The sequence below is a fragment of the Lissotriton helveticus genome, chromosome 2_1, assembly GCF_964261635.1.
Source record: "Lissotriton helveticus chromosome 2_1, aLisHel1.1, whole genome shotgun sequence".
Taxonomy (NCBI): domain Eukaryota; kingdom Metazoa; phylum Chordata; class Amphibia; order Caudata; family Salamandridae; genus Lissotriton; species Lissotriton helveticus.
The window spans coordinates 1,426,003,598-1,426,021,414 of NC_136059.1; the positions used below are offsets into that span (position 1 = coordinate 1,426,003,598).

General features: G+C 45.4%; 1 protein-coding gene and 1 pseudogene across 2 annotated transcripts in view; one reads left to right on the top strand and one right to left on the bottom strand.

The window, feature by feature from the left end:
• The window catches only part of ERCC3 (ERCC excision repair 3, TFIIH core complex helicase subunit), a 2,074,468-nt gene that overhangs the window by 479,534 nt on the left and 1,577,117 nt on the right, over window positions 1–17,817 (bottom strand). The gene's annotated exons all lie outside the window — the stretch shown is intronic.
• On the top strand, window positions 458–2,615 carry LOC144818697 (phosphoglucomutase-1 pseudogene; annotated as a pseudogene).

Below are 17,817 nucleotides of genomic sequence, written 5' to 3' on the forward strand. Positions count from 1 at the left end.
AACGACGATTCCCGACACCAAAAGACACCTATGAACAGGTCTTCCCTGGGTGAGGTAACTCGAGTACTCCGCTGCTCCTGTGGGTGTTGGCTCTAGAACCCCTTAAGTCTAAAGGGGTTTGCTCAAAGTCCTCCTCTAAGTGTCCCTTTTCTTTAAATTTCCAACAACGACTTTCCCCATTGAAGTTAACAGCGATCCGCGGCTGTGTTCAGACACTGCACGCGTCCCCTGTGGGTCCCCTGTGTCACTACCTTGTGTGGTTCTTTGTGGCCCCAGCACTTCTTCAGGCTCTAGGCCTTGTGTCTAGCGAAGACGTGGTTCTTATACCACTTTATTGATATATGGTTTGGTAAGCCTCTAGGGTTCAACATATATTGTGCTAATTTACTGTGTGCTATTAGGTTTTCTGTATGTACTTTGGCCTCTAGCCTCATAAAGAGACTAGTGGATGTGCAAGGACACCTCCCATGCGGCCGCACCACTTCCCACCATGCCCAAAATCACCACCGCCAAGACCAAGCCGTACAGCGACCAGAAGCCGGGCACCAGCAGCCTGCGCAAGAGGGTGGCCGTCTTCCAGAGCAATGCCCACTACGCCGAGAACTTCATCCAGAGCATCATCTCCACCACGGCCCCCGAGGCGCGGCAGGACGGCGTGCTGGTGGTGGGCGGCGACGGCCGCTACTTCATGAAGGAGGCTGTCCAGCTCATCGTGCAGATTGCGGCCGCCAATGGGATTGGTCGCCTGGTCATTGGGCAGAATGGGATTCTCTCTACTCCTGCTGTTTCATGTATCATTAGAAAAATAAAGGCGATTGGTGGCATCATCTTAACAGCCAGCCACAACCCTGGTGGACCCAATGGTGACTTTGGCATTAAGTTCAATACTTCCAATGGAGGCCCTGCTCCTTAAGCAATCACGGATCAGATCTTCCAGCTTAGCAAAACTATTGAAGAATATGCCATCTGTCTGGACCTACAAGTGGACCTTAGCACAATTGGAAAGCAGCAGTTTGATTTGGAAAACAAGTTCAAACCATTTACATTTCAAATTGTGGACTCTGTGGAAGCATACGCTAACATGCTGAGAAACATCTTCGACTTCAGTGCACTTAAAGAGCTTCTTTCTGGACAGAATCGCTTAAAGATCCGCATAGATTCCATGCACGGAGTGATGGGACCGTATGTGAAGAAGATCCTGTGTGAAGAGCTGGGGTCGCCAGCAAACTCCGCTGTGAACTGCACGCCCTTGGAGGACTTCAGTGGACACCACCCGGACCCCAACCTGACCTATGCCGCGGACCTCGTCGAGACCATGAAGACAGGGGAGCATGACTTCGGAGCGGCCTTTGACGGGGATGGGGATCGGAACATGATCCTTGGCAAGAATGGATTCTTCGTGAACCCCTCCGACTCCGTGGCGGTCATTGCAGCCAATATCTTCAGTATCCCTTACTTCCAGCACACTGGAGTCCGGGGCTTCGCGCGGAGCATGCCCACCAGCGGTGCTCTTGACCGTGTTGCCAAAGCAACAAAGATCGCATTGTATGAAACCCCAACAGGCTGGAAATTCTTCGGAAATTTGATGGATGCAAACAAATTGTCCCTTTGTGGAGAGGAAAGTTTTGGTACTGGCTCCGATCATATTCGTGAAAAAGACGGGCTCTGGGTTGTCCTCGTTTGGCTGTCAATTATTGCTACCCGCAAACAAAGTATTGAGGATATCCTGAGAGAACACTGGCAGAAGTATGGGCGAAACTTCTTCACCAGATACGACTATGAAGAAGTGGATGCCGATGGAGCCAATCAAATGATGAAGGACCTCGAGACCATAATGTTCGATCGTTCCTTTGTTGGCCAGAAGCTTGCAGTTGGTGATAAAGTTTACAATGTTGAAAAAGTAGACAATTTTTAATACAGTGACCCTGTGGATGGAAGCATTTCAAGAAACCAGGGCCTACGGCTACTCTTCGCTGATGGTTCCCGCATCATCTTCAGGCTCAGTGGTACTGGCAGTGCTGGAGCAACTGTTCGACTGTACATTGACAGCTATGAAAAAGATCCTCAAAAAATATACGAGGATCCACAGGTGATGTTGGCGCCTCTCATTACTATTGCACAGAAGATTTCCAAGCTTCACGAAAGAACTGTCCGCACTGGACCGACTGTCATCACATAAACTGTTAACAATACCTGATTATGCAATGTTGGTCACTGTATGTCTGGAACAATGGACTTTGACAAATCCGTGAATAAAGGCTTTCCACAACCCCCCACAGTCCAGCCCTTCCATTGGTTTGTAATCTGTTCTTTAGGGATGCTCCAGCCAGGCCCACATCCTGTATAACCAACTAATGAAAGGACATATTCCATCAAACGTTTTGCGTGTGCGTTTGGTGAAGGGTAGTACAATGCGTTTTCATATGTCTGTTAATGTTTGTGTTAGAAGCCTTCTCATTTGATGTAACCTGTTTAGATTGTATAGTATATTACAAATCCTAAACCAAAAAACGATAATGGAAGAGCACAGTATGAACACTCTCTTTATGGTCTCCAGCGCTGCTATAGAGTTTACATTTCAAGTACATGCCATAGTAAAATACAACACTATTAAAAAAAAAAGAAAAAAAAGAATAAAATATATTATATATGTATATATATATATATATATATATATATATATATATATATATATATATATATCTATCTAGTGTGGTTCTCCTTTCATTTGGTCATTCACGAGATTATAGACTGGTAAAACAAGCTGTTTTACATTCCTTCAAGACTGGCTCTCCATAGCTACCACTAGGATAGCTTTCAATAAAGGTTGTTATGTTATGTTATGTTATTGTCATTTTTATTGCGCACAGATGCTCCAGCTAAGGAGCGTCCTGGCGCAGGGAATGGTGGACACAACACAACACTAAAAAAAAGAAAAAGAGAAGGAGGTAGGGATTAAAACAAAAGGGTTTTCAGGGCCCACGAAATGCTAATAAATCCTCTAACAGGCGGATTTCTAAAGGAAGAGCGTTCCAGAGAATCGCGGCTCTCACGCGAAAGGAACGACCGCCCATCCGGCTGAGTCTGAAACGTGGGACAACCACAAGGGATTGGCCAAGAGATCTGAGAGGGCAAGTCGGGACGTAGGGAGTTACAAGATTGTTAAGTATCTCTGGTGCCGACCTTTTTAAGATTTTAAAGGCCAGGCTGAGAGCTTTAAAGTGAATTCTGCTTTTGATCGGTAGCCAATGTAAGGACCGTAAAGTATTAGAAGTAGGACAGGTCCGTGGCAAACCGACCACTGCCCTCGCAGCCGCATTCTGTACCCGTTGTAGGCGAAGGATCTCCGCTTGGTTTGCTCCGAGTAGGAGCGAGCTGGCGTAATCCAACCGGGAGATAATCATCGCTTGGATGACCAGCTGTCTTGTCGGAGCGTCAAAAAATTTGAGCACCGGCATTAACCCACGTAGGACACCAAAACAACCTGCCGCCACTCTCTTAGTGTGAGTCGTAAAGCAGAGAGTATGATCAAGCCACACTCCCAGGTTTCTGAGTTCCAACACTGGTAAGGGGGCCGGCCCCAGCTCAGGCGGCCACCAACTGTCCCCCCAGCAGTCCGCATCTCTTCCATCGATCATCACCTCAGTTTTTTTCGCGTTCAGCTGGAGACAGTTGTTATTCATCCAGCTGGCCACCTCTCTCAGCCCATTGCGGAACCTGGGGGCATCCTGTTCGGCATCCCCGCTGATCGTAACCGCTAGCTGCGTGTCGTCGGCATATGAGACCATGGTTAGGCCCCACTGCCTGGCGACATCAGCCAGCGGCTGCACGTAGAGATTGAAAAGCGTGGGACTCAGCGAGGAGCCCTGGGGGACCCCCAGGTCCAACGGATGGTATTTGGACTGAAAAGGAGGGGTGGCAACGCAAAAGGAGCGATCGCTGAGGAAGGAGCGGAACCACTGCAGAGCAGAGCCACAGATGCCGATGCCCTCCAGGCGGTGTAGAAGGATGCGATGGGACACGGTGTCAAAGGCAGCGCTAAGGTCTAATAGAATAAGCGCTGCCGTTTGACCTGCATCCAACACAATCCGCAGATGTTCTACCATTGCCAGAAGGGCCGTCTCCGTGCTGTGACCAGCACGGAACCCATTCTGCATGGAATCGAGGACATTGGCCCGGGTCATATGCTCAGCGAGGGCCAGGTTGACGAGGGCCTCCATGACTTTGGCCGGCCAGGGAAGCAAGGAGATAGGGCAATAGTTTTCTGGTTTTAGAGGATCCAAAGATGGTTTTTTCAGGATCGGGGAAACCACCGATTGCTTCCACTTGGTGGGAACGATACCTGAGGTCAGGGAGAGATTAATCAGTGATCACACTATCGTGCGCCCCCGAAAGGAGGGGTCCCTGAAAAGGGCAGATCTTAAAGGATCCGCAGGCGAGCCAGATTTGACTCGTTGTGCCCACTTGACAAACTCATCCCCAGAAAGAATGGGGAGAGAGTGCAACGCCGGACAACTACGGGAGCCATTCAGGGGGATCAAGGACAACGTCGTACTAGGGAACGACTGGTAGATGTTCTTGACTTTGTCCAAGAAAAAAGAGGCTAGAGTCTCACAGTGGGAAATGGAACCGTCCACTTGCGGAGCAGCTCTCTTAGCCATCAGATCTTTGATAGTTTTAAAGATGGTCTTAGATGGATTGAGGCTGCTACGGAATTCTGTCGCGTAGAACGCCGCACGGGTTCTACATATGGCTCGATGGTAGAGCTTGACAGAAGCCAAATACTCAGTTTTTTTAACGGCATCATACGTCTTACGCCACTCCCTTTCTGCCCGTCTACAAGAACCCTTCAAAGCGCGGAGAGCACTGTCATACCAAGGGCTCGCCTGCCGGGAACTGGATTTACTAGAGATGATAGGTACCAGAGCGTCAAGCGCCTTAGTAATCCAGCTACAGAACAGGTCATAGCCCGAGGTAGCATTAAGCAGAGGGCCTAATGGCTCTTCAGCCATGATGTGATGTAGGTCCTCTAGCCTAAGCTTATTCCAGTGGCGCCGAGGAATCCACTTGGGAGGTGGAATAGTAGGGGTTGCAGGAAGGGGTAGCCAGACGGACACCAGAAAGTGGTCGGTCCACGCCACAGGAGAAACAGCCAGAACTTGGGCATCCGTTAAGTTGGTAAAAAACGGATCCAAAATGTGACCAGCCACATGTGTGGGTTGGGAAACAAGTTGGGTCAACTGAAGGGCCTCCAAATCCGCCAAGAAACCACTGATAGCCACAATCTCTTGCTTGTCAAAGTGGAGGTTAAGGTCACCTAAGATAGAAAAATTGGCGCAACCACTCGCCAGCGTGCTCACCGCCTCCGGGAAAGCACCTCTGAAAGCAACATCACTGCCTGGGGGGCGATAAACGACCATCCCTGACAACGAGAACTGGGGGCTGATGATGATCCTAAAGAGGGCGCTTTCGCACCCAGCAATCTGCAGACCCGTCCAAGTGCACGCAAAAGTAGATTTAATAACTAAGGCGATACCTCCACCTCTAGACAAATGGTTCCACGTAAAAAGTGAATAACCGGAAGGACAGGCCAGATTGACTATGGCAGCATCAGTGTCCTGAAGCCAGGTTTCAGTGATAACAAACAGATCTGGCAGCTCATCCGTAATGAGGTCTGCAATGGACAGGTGGTGTTTTACCAAAGATCTGGTGTTAAGATTTAGTATCCGTAGACCGTGGACAAAACCCCTAGTCGGCAGGGGCGCGCAAATGCGTGCCCGTGGAGCAGGCGAGGTGTCAGTCTCGAATACCTACTGGCAGGTCAAGCGACCATCCCTTACAGGCACACTGATAGGGGCCACACAGCGGGTGGTGCGGTGCAAAAGTGCACCGTGGGAGAGACTTCCCAATTGCCCGAAGCAAGACACTGGAATATACGATCATCCTGCCACCCAAAAGGAATTTTACCAGGAGAAAACCGCGGAGCCCCGCGCGTCCTCAGCGCGGACGGGCGCAGACGGGCAGACTCTGGCTTGACTCAGGCGCGAGTCAGGCGCTACCGCTGCGCGTCACCGCTGCGCGAGGGGTGTGAGCTTTAAGTAGAGGCTCACCTGGACTCCTGAGAAGCGCTAGAGCGCTCAGGCAAGTGGCGCGTTGAACAATAACCACCCCCCAAGATGGCGGCCAGGCGCCACGAGCAGGCAGCGAAGAAGACAACAAACTCCGCTCTAAACGCGGTGAGGGCACAATTATGCTGCAAGTGTGTGGGCACGGCGGTAATGTTTTAAAATCAGGGGATACAAAATTAAGAAAACCAAAATAGAAAAAACGGTAGTTTTAAAATAGTAATAGCGGTAGTTTTAAAATAGTAATAAGCGCTGCACGCACGCTTAAATTCACAGCAGCATAGCGCGCGTAGTAGCACCTTTCCCAAGGCCGAGCAACTAAAGTGCTCGCCTTAAGTAGAGGCTCACCTGGACTCCTGAGAAGCGCTAGAGCGCTCAGGCAAGTGGCGCGTTGAACAATAACCACCCCCAAGATGGCGGCCAGGCGCCACGAGCAGGCAGCGAAGAAGACAACAAACTCCGCTCTAAACGCGGTGAGGGCACAATTATGCTGCAAGTGTGTGGGCACGGCGGTAATGTTTTAAAATCAGGGGATACAAAATTAAGGAAACCAAAATAGAAAAAACGGTAGTTTTAAAATAGTAATAGCGGTAGTTTTAAAATAGTAATAAGCGCTGCACGCACGCTTAAATTCACAGCAGCATAGCGCGCGTAGTAGCACCTTTCCCAAGGCCGAGCAACTAAAGTGCTCGCCTTAAGTAGAGGCTCACCTGGACTCCTGAGAAGCGCTAGAGCGCTCAGGCAAGTGGCGTGTTGAACAATAACCACCCCCAAGATGGCGGCCAGGCGCCACGAGCAGGCAGCGAAGAAGACAACAAACTCCGCTCTAAACGCGGTGAGGGCACAATTATGCTGCAAGTGTGTGGGCACGGCGGTAATGTTTTAAAATCAGGGGATACAAAATTAAGAAAACCAAAATAGAAAAAACGGTTGTCTTTAACCAATCATCAATAAGGGTCGTTTGGACCAGTGCAAGGTAAGATGCCCACTAGAATAGTGGACAGCATATGCCAGGCCAACTTCTCACACCACCTGCTATCCGTAAATCAGGTGTTGTCAGTGAAGATGTATCCTGGTTCAAAAGAGAAGCAGGTTTGGCTGAGCTGAGGAGGGACTCAAAGGCATTATTGAGATCTCCTGAGTGCTTTGTTGGTAATGGAGCCCACATAGCTGATAAGTCCTTAAATACCTGCAGAGCATCACATCTCTTCTGTAGATCAGGTTCTGATTGAATATCAATCCCTCTTGGACCCAGTGGGCCTGCAGACTTATTGGAAAAATCTTTCTTTGGGTCTCCACTAAATAATCTGAACTCAATGTCTTTGAGGGGTGGGCTCTTACATTTGGTTCTCGAGCTTTTTACCGAGTTTGCTGCCAGACGAGGCTTCACAGTAGGATCTCGAGAAATTATTTTCATGTTGATTAAACCCTTATGATCGTGGCGAGTATAGGGAGACTTATGGGAAGGGTACAAGCCGCAGCAAACCTAGTTAGGCAGTTTCCGCACCCTATCCCCCACCTATTTGTCTCTAATGGGATGCCTTGGTACTCCTTCCTTCCAAAGTCCATGGACAACCCCCAAAAGATTTTGAGACCTTGATGTAAATATAACAGATTCAAAGAGGAAGTGAAATAGGGTATAGCCAATCAACCAGTATCCCACCTCCTTTGACATACCAAGAGCTCCTCCTCAAATGCTGCAACAGCCTTCCCTCAGCATACCTCCACCAAAAGCACACTAGTTTCAGCAGCTCAGCGTTGACTTCGGAACTGACAAAATCCACAAAAAAAAGGGGAAACTGGTTGTTAGAGAGTTCCCCAGCACTCCCGCAGCCTTAATCTTGACACAGCCCCTCCGTACAAGCATCCGGAGGCGTCCGCCCCACTACATCCCTGCTCCAGTTCCCAGATGCTGCAAGAGATCCCGTACGAGGCAGCAGCGCGAGAGACACGCTTGAATCACGTCTCTCAGCGCATTCCACAATAGGTGTCTCGGCCACGGCTTCTAAACCGCTGTGTCTCTCACCCTCGTTCTAGCATGGATCACCACAGCCAGCGTCGGATTGGTAACGCGGGCATTCGGGGAATGCCCGAGGGGCCGGTGTCCGAGTGCTGCTGTGGGCCTCTTTTTTGAGCAGTCTGGGGGGCCATTTGGGCGCTGTCTCTATTGTTCGAATACAGCCAGCGGCCCAGCAGGTGTCTGAGTGGCCTTTCTATAGGCAGGTGGGCGCTCATTACCTCCGTTTAGCAAGAGGTGTCAATCCCTTTGTCTTGCTGGCCGGCCCATTAATGTGTGCACATACTTAGTGGGGGCAGGGGCCTGAGTAGAAGTGGCCTAACTTGTTTCACCACTGTAAACTAACGCCTGCATTTTTTTTACCCCTCCTAAAGTTTTTTTTAAATAAGATTACGCCAAAGCAGTGATTTGAGGAGTGATTATGCAAATGTGGGCCGATTTTTTTTTTGCTTGCCCGGGCCGATTTTCAATCCCAATCCAACCCTGACCACAGCCATCATAAAAAAAAAATAGATTGAAACTAGAAACATCACAACTGAATATGAAAGATGGAGGCCTTGCGCTACCTAATTTTTTATTATACTACCAAGCCTCAACTGGCTGAATTCTAACGATTCAAAAGAGATGTCTTCTGCTAATTTTTTCTTGACGTCAATGCTAGAGGAAATTGAACTGCCCTTGCTCCCTTCTTGTGAATTCCCAAATCACGGTATAAAATTCCTAGGATTATATCCTCTCAGTTCCAAAAGGTTTGGGAGGCCTTCGGAATACCGTGGCTAGATCCTCAACTGAGATTAGTAGAATGCCTCCCCTGGGGCTTCGCTCGTCTTTTCGAACTCCGGGCAAAATTCGGATTTTTCAAGCTTCACGATCTTTTTAAAAACTGAAGTTTGCTAATCTGGCAGGAAATTAGAGAGCGCAATAGGAGTATAAAGATGTTTTTTTGTGTGGTTATTTTCAGATAAAGAAATTCTGTTCGGGGTTAATAAACTCTGTTAAGGCTGTCTATTGAGCAAAGCTCATTTTATACTCCGAATTAGAGGAACTGTGAAACTGTATAAATTGTTTAAGTCTACTCTGAACAAACTAATGGTGTCAAGCCATCTTTAAAGAATGTTTTAATCAATTGGCTGTCGCCTTAATTTTAGATGATTTATTATACTTGAGCCAAACATCCATAAAATGTATCCAGCAGTAGACCCTCAATGTTTTAGGTGCCAACAGGCAATAGGAGATTGGCTACATGTGGTTTTTACATGTACTCATGTAATGAACTTTTATATGTTTTCTCAGAAATCGGAATAAGGCTTGGGAGTCGATCTTCCTCCTGATGCCTCTGCAGCCCTTTTAGGCTCGAGATGAACTCACTTTGGCTGAACGCCAATTGTTTTTGTATTTCTACTTTGGTTGCAAGATTATTAATCCTTGCCAACTGGAAATCTGCAACAACACCTACAATTTCCCAATGATTAATTAAAATGCAAAGGATTTTTAAATGGGAAAGTACATACCAAAAAAGGATGGGCTCTGTAATTAAATTGAATAAAATGGGGAAAGAATGATAATAACCAATTTTAGCGCGAGGGCAGGACATTTGACAAGGTATGAGAATAAATGTATGTCAATATTTTAATATGTTTGAGTAATTCTGGAAGGATTTATTATATTTATCTATTAATTAATGGTATGAATTTAGATCTCTATATGCATATCTCTGTAGATTAAATGTGAAAAAATGTTATATGCTACATTGAAAATATATATTTTTTTAAATCCCTGATTTAGGGGAGCACAACACATTCTGTAGAGCTGAGAAAAAATAAATCTCAAACAAGTAACACAAAAAACATTGATTATCCCCTGTGTTAGTCAGAGCCACCCTTTGAGACACAGACGGTGGACAACTATCTGCTCCTTATTTACCTGACATACAGACCCCAAGGGCCCACTTGAGACGTTACATTTAAGCTGCCCATCCCCGCAGCTGAACACTATCACTTGGAGCTTCCCCCTGCAGGATTGACTGACGCTACTTGGCATGCCTTCCCCCCCGGTTTTGATCCTCCTCACCAGGGTGAGGTGGAATCGCTCTGTGGATTCCTGCCATTGGGTGCACCTTGGTTAGTCATCTATGCCAGTCCTGTGCTGAGGGTGAGCCCTGCAGATATGAGACAGACCCTTACCGGCCTATCTATCTTCCCACATTGGCTGACTGGCTACTAGATGGGAAGTATACAAGTGCATTTGAACAGCACAGATTGTCAGAGACACATGTCTGGAACTTACTTCGCTTGCCGACATTAATGAATAAGATCCATTGATCTTTACGGACAGCCCTTGGACGAACGCTGTAGTGACAAGCATTCTTTGGGGCATATGTCCTGTACACACTTGATAACTCGACATTTCTGTCACACCTTAGGCAGATGAACTTTTTTTTTATTCCTACACTACTGCACTGTGGACAGCCGAGATCTCATTCACTGCACCTCTGATACCACAGTACCATGATCGCCACAACTAGATGCTTTCTTTGGACAGTAAGGGGACCTAATAATCAGCATAAAGCAAGGCTAGTTAATGCATCTCTAGTAAGACATCATATTGATATTTGCTTTCCCCAAGAAGTACACCTCACACGTTCAACAGCCTCCCACCTCAAAACAGGTTGGTGCGCAGACACACGTCACACTTTACTCCAACTACTTGTGCAGGACTTGTGCTCCGCAAAGATATACCATGGTATTCAAGAAAGACTATAATATGGAGGATCAATTTGCTATAGTAGCAGGCGTGTTGCGTCAACGACCTATCATACTTGTTTCAATATATGGTCCGAATCATGATTGATCATACTTCTTTGCAACTATATGGCGCCATATCACCAACACAGAGCTAGGAGCAATTATACAGGGGGGGGGATCGTTAATGTCATACTAGATCCGGCCTTAGACCGATCAGGCACGTCCCGCTGCCCTCAACAGGGTGCTGCCACACGCCCTCATAACTGATTACTCCCTTGCAGATGCTTGGTGACACAGACATGGGCAGAGTATGAAAGGCACGTTTCTCATCTACCACATGGTCATGTAAAGACTACTGGCTCATCTCTCGTGATGCACTCATATGGACAAATGAAGTCTCATCTACCTAGAACCCCATCAGATCACACCCCGGTACTCAATGGATTATCATTCTCATTGACTATTCTGCGTGCATTTACATGGAGGTTGCCATCCGGTGCTTTTCGTGCTGAAATACATGCAGCAATAATAGAATTTTTCTAACTAAACAAAGGCTCCTTCTCTTCATCTTCATGCTATGGGAAGCATTCAAGGTTGTGATTCGGAGGGTGTGCATTACTAAACAAGCTGGTGTCCTCAAATCAATTAAAACGTGCCTGGCGACACTGGAGGGCCAACTCCGCGCCCTGGAGCACTGTAAACCCAAGTCCCCATCCACTATGGCGTACTTCCGGGAGACACTAACTGAACATAATGAGGAGGCGATGCAGGAGCTGGGCTTCCTCTCCCGTGAAGCGGTGGCCAGGGCCGGACTGGCCATAGAGGGCACAGGGCAATCCCCCGGTGCGCCACACGAGTGGGTGCCGGTTTTTGCAAAATCAGCCCTGTACCAAAATCGGCCAATAACCGGCCCCGGCAAAGAGCTTGGCGGCTCCTCCAACCCCCCCCCCCCACCCCACCTCCCCGAGTTGGTGGGGATGGGGGGGCAGCCGAGCACTTTGCCAGGGCCTGTTGTGGTTCCCAGTCCGGCCCTGGCGGTGGCATGTCGATATGGTAAGGGAGACCGACCTGGGAGGACCCTCACAAAAATACTCTGGCAGCTGCTGGCCTCTGAATATGTAGTTGAACTCCTAGACGAGCAGTTGGTGTGGCATAACACACCTGAAAATACGCATAACACTATGACCTTGTATTATGCCCAACTTTATAGCACCACTGTACCTCCATGCATGGCTGAGATCAAAAACTACATAGAGACAATACAACTGCTCTGACTTGCCCGCTCCCACCGCGCATTCCTTGTATGGCCCGCAAAAAGGAGTTGCTGCGGGCCATACATGGTATCTCTTGTGATAAAGCACCAGGCCAGGGTGGCCTAATGGCCTCCTCCTTTACAAAATTGCTCCTTTGCTGATCCTGCACGTACAGGCTATGTTTGAGGCTTCCCTGTCCGCTGGTAAACTCACCCATCGCTCTGTGAGTCTGTTATAACCATTCTAAAGCCTGATAGCAGCGACTCTTACCGGCCGTTATCTATGATCAATGTAGATAATAATATATTTGCTAAATTGCTAGCCAGTGTTCTCCTTGTGCTTCTGCCAGACATAGTGCGTCCAGACCAAACTGGGTTTGTCCTGGCCGATCTACCACTCACAACTTGTGCACCCTTTTTGCAACACTCCAGTCTAGAATCCAGCCTCCCTCCACTTGCCGCCCTGTTAGACGCCACCAAGGAGTTTGATTCATTAGAATGGCCATATTTATTATTTCCTTTCTCCCATCTCGGCCTCAGCCCCAAATATGAGAGACTTATTCATTTGATATACACGTCTCCAATGGCATGTTATCAGACCCATTTCCCCTAACAGGCGGCACTTGACAAGGCTGTCGTCGATCTCCTCTCTTATTCGCTATAGCAATGGAGCCACAGGCGACCAGATTGAGACAACATAATACACGGTGGCTTAAACTTTATGGCTCACAACCTTTTAATTTCCATGTACGCAGACAATATCACCTTATATGTCTGGGACCCACAAACGAAACTTGATCCGTCATGCATGAAGTTATATGTTTGGAGGTTACTCCAGTATATTTATTAATTGGGCCAAATCCACGCTGTTTCCGTTAACTGACTCAACACTGCCTGTTACATCGGAATTCCCATTGAAACGGGCACTAGAGCCTGTATGCTATTTGGGGGTCTGCCTGAGCAGAGAACACTGGAGAGCAAAATATGGAAATACGATGATCTGGCTTGAAGAGAAAATCCTGATGTGAAACAGACTCCCCGTTTCCTTGACAGGACACCTGGCGATAGCCAAAATGATAATATTACCCAAATTCTTATGCCTATTAAATAACATTCCCATGCCACTCACATTCTTTTTCTTCACACGCGTGCGCTCCAGCCTAATATCCTTAGCATGGCCTGACAAACAACCCTGATAACAACAACAGAGGAATCCATGGTCTTGAAAGCAACGTTCCTCAAAGAATCAATCTGAGAACGAACGCCACATTAGGCACTACCTCGATTCAGTATAAAGAAAACAAAAAGGTGCAGACAAATTGTATTGTATTGAAATTGCATTTATATAGCGCTTACTAACCCAGACGAGTCGTCGAAGCGCTTTTTCGGCGAGTAGCACGTTGCTCCGGGACCCATAGAGGATTACTGTTGAATTAGTATAGTGAAACATGCAAGTACATTTTAAGTGGTGGATAGGTTAGTCAGTTATTTGGATTTGGAATGATAGCAGAAGGATAGAGGAGGAGAAAGGTTTGTATTTATATAGCGCTTGTTGACGCACGCTATTCAGGAAACCTACAAAGGATTAGTGGTGAATTAATATGGTGAAATATGAGGTAATTTCAGTGGTGGATATTAGTCTGTTACTTGGAGTGAGAAGGATAGCGGATGGATAAAAGGGGAAGAAAGATTTGCATTCATATAGCACTTGTTACCCCCGATGGGTGTTAAATCGCTTTTCTGGCGAGTAGCACGCCACTCCAGAACCCATAAAGGAATACTGTTGAAAAATAGTATAGTAAAAAAAAATATATGAAGTAATTTGAGTAGTGGATATATTATTCAGTTATTTGGGTAGTATATTAGTAAAGAATATGAGAAGTGAACATGTTAGTCTGTTAATTTCGATTGAAAAGGATAGTGGAGGGATAAGAGTGAAAGATTTTTAAAATTGTATTATTTATTTATTTATTTAGGTCTTAGCAATAGGAGGAGGCTTTTGGATGAGTAAAAATGAGTTTTGGAACGGAGGACTCAAAGGAAAGTTTAGAAACGTTTGTTTTAGGGGATCAGTATAGTAAAAGAGGTGTCAGATGATGCAAGGAGGGGTAGAGTAGGAGAGTCTAGAAAGGGTTATTTTGGCAATCATAGTAGTGGTATGGGGTTTGGGATAAATGAGAGAGTGGATCTAGAGGATATATTGATAGATGTATAGGATGAGAGAGGGTAGTGCATTGGAAGGAGTAGTAGAAGAAGTTTGAGATGAGTCAGAAGGTTGGGCTAGAAGATATATTGAGCGAAGTATAGGCTGAGAAATAGGGTAGTGCATTGGAAATGCTAAATTAGAAGAAAGTGATAAATATATAGATCCATAATTACAATGAAAGTATATAGATACATAAAGGAGGTAAGTATATGTAGATTAAAGATATTGATAGAGGCACAGGATGAGAAATAGGGTAGTGCATTGGATATGCTTTTTCAGGAGAAAAGTAACAGACACACAGATCCAAGTACATGGAAGGTACATAGATGCACAATGGAAGTATGTACATGTAGACCAAAGATGATTTTTATTTATTTATTTATTATTATTTTTTCTCTCTCAACAACATAATTATTTTACATGTTTATACAAAGTAATACACAAAGATAGGTACATATCTATAGTGAAAAAAATGCTTGTATACAGAGGGATATGCTGTAATTTCTGTTTGTGTATGGTGCTTATGTGGGGACGAGCCAAATCTTGAGTAGTTTTCTGAAGATAATGTGGTTGTCAGTGGACCTTATGTTGGGGGGTGAAGAGTTCCATAGTTTGGCTGCTTGAACAGAGAAGGATGTGCCACCCAGGGTCCTTTTTCTTGTATGGTGGGATTTTGAGGCGAGATGCTCCTTTAGAGCAGAGGTTCCTTTGTTGAATGTGTTTGGTGATTTTATTCCTGATGAAGAGCGGTCCCATTCCATGTATTGCTTTGTGGGTGATACAAAGCAGCTTGAACGTGGATCTTCTGGCAACCGATGCCTGCTGGTATATGTTTCAAACAATACTGAAAATGGAATATCGTCACAGGCAGAGGGATTGTCCCATGTATTATCCATTCTGTTGCTGGCTTTTCAGAAACAGTTAATGGTAATCTTTCCAGTTTTTCAATGCTCAGCACTGTATAGTTTGCTCCTCTTTGTGCCAAAGTGATTTGTTTATCTGTAAGGTTAAATTCAGAAAACAATGACGTAGTGTTGATTAGACGCCATGGCACCTCAGGATAATTGGTGTCCCATCATTGCACATTCAAGTGCTCAGTGTCATCATCTGGGATTCCAAAACAACCGTCTCATGTCCACCCTAGATTTCAAACGGGGGGACAAAGAGATGTAGTTGTATCCTCTTGTGTAGTTCCCACAGAAAAGAGTAAGTGCAAAAAGGAATCTTTTTCTTATTTTTCTAATTAAGAGTATTTGTTAGTGCAGTGCAAAAATAGTAAGAAAATGTTAAGTGTAATTTTAAAATGGGATAGACAGCAGAGAGATAATACAGGGATTCTTTTGAAGTTATCTCTAATCTGTCGTTCTACTAAAAACCAAAGTGCAAGTGAAAAAGAGAGACAGTTAGGAATAAATCACTGTCTCAGCAGTCAACATGTTTCAGCCACTAAGGATACATTTCCCTGGCTTTCGTCAGTACCTCAGCACACACAACTACTGTCACTGCTATTCTATAAAAATAAATACATACAGTTTCGACTGTGATGTAACAATATTCAAATCCTCCATGGAAACATGATACATTACGACATCTGAAAGAGGAATCAATAATTGTAAAAATGCATCTGCAACAATTTCGCTTAACAACATACTTAATCACTATGGATGCAATGGTAGAACCAGTACTTACCGTTGCTTCTCATGGATAGGCCCTCACCTCACTCGGCACCAGCTTTAGGTATATGATGAGGCCCTGCTCTGTGGAATAATCATAGCCCAAACCGCATTTTATGGACAGAGTATTCAAAAAAATTCAAAAATGTTTTGGGTTGTAGCTACAATTAGCCATCACCAATATTAAACTTGACACCCACTAGGTATCAAGTTAATCTGTGGTTGTATTCGGTGCCATTAAGTTGACCAAATTTAAACCGTGCTTTTGTAACACCCACACCTCCCCTGCAGCCGCAGTAAAATTCAAATTGGCCCAGCACATTTAGACACAAGATATTAAAGACAGTCTCTTAAATCGAATATCAATGGGGTACTAAGGAGCTGTCTATCTAGTGTATTGTATTTGAGTCAAAAGAATAAAAAAAAAACTACAAACACAACAAAGTAACATGACATCCATATTTCTCAAAGACGTGTTCTTGACAAAGCCATTGCATGTGTACTGCTAAATGTCATTTACACCTCTCAAGCATGCTATCTGGAGTGTGTCTGTAAGTGTTGTCATTCAAGATTTAAAGCATGTGCCCTTTGCCGAAAATGAAAAATCAGAACGTTCTTGCCTCAGCTCCAAGCGAAAATGATACTGCAGGATAACGGGACCACAATTGTGGCTCATTTACAGCAAGAAAGACTCCAAATTCCCAAGAAAGAAAAATCTCTGAGAAAAAACACTCCAAGCTACCGAAAAAGACCCAACTACTTATTACCTCTCCCTCGGTACCTCTCCGCCGAAACCAAGCTGGAGTAGAGGTACCAGACGGAATAAGCCGCGGTCTTGTAACGAGGGGTACACACGTGTTGTGTATCAAAAGCACGGCAGCGCATAGTGATGCCGCCATTGTGAAAGACTACCAAGAAACGGCAGGCATGCTGGGAAATGTAGTCTTGACGTAACATGTTAAACAGTCTTTATCTTTATTAGTCTCCGTTTGGCAGTGCAAGAAGCATATGTAATTAGCCACATCAGAAGAAACCGTATAATGTTTACTGCCATTTAATAATGTAATTATTTATCGGATGCTATTCGTGATGTATAAATAACAATAGAGTTCACTAATGCGTGAAAACATTTGTAAATCAAACCTCTGATGAAATGGTTCTACTATCAACACTGTGTAGGTGGGGACATGTCTAATGTTGGCTTACTAGCGATCTATACCTACGGTTATAATGGAGAAAAATAGTCAGGAGCTCACATGATTATATAATATCCTTCTCGTGTAGTCCTCTCATAATGTACTGCCAGGATATATTATCACATGTAGGAAGACTGAATCTAAACAATTAGTCATAATTGTGTTTCATATTGGACTCTCTTTTGACCATACATGTGCCTAAAAAGTAGGATATGCTGCGATATGTGTTCATATACATGGAAGCTAAAAGCAACCGTCTCGCATAGCTGTCCTTAATCAAACTGTTGTGGCCATCTAATATATGCCTGTGTGTCTAGCATTAGCCTGATCTGCTGTCAGTCTACTAGGCTTTAACAACCTGTATCGTGTCTGCAAATTATACCAAACAAAGAGTGTGTCACTATGAAGACAAAAAAATGAATGAAAACCCAATATCTGAGAGAATATAGAGAGGCTATATTGTATTTATCACTTCATCTCTTGGTGAGTAATATCCACGGAATCGCATAGTTGAGGCCAGTGGTATCACATGATAATCTAAACACCCGTCGTTGTTCCCTATGGAATAAAAACATGGAGATATCGCTGATGTGCGATGGAATAA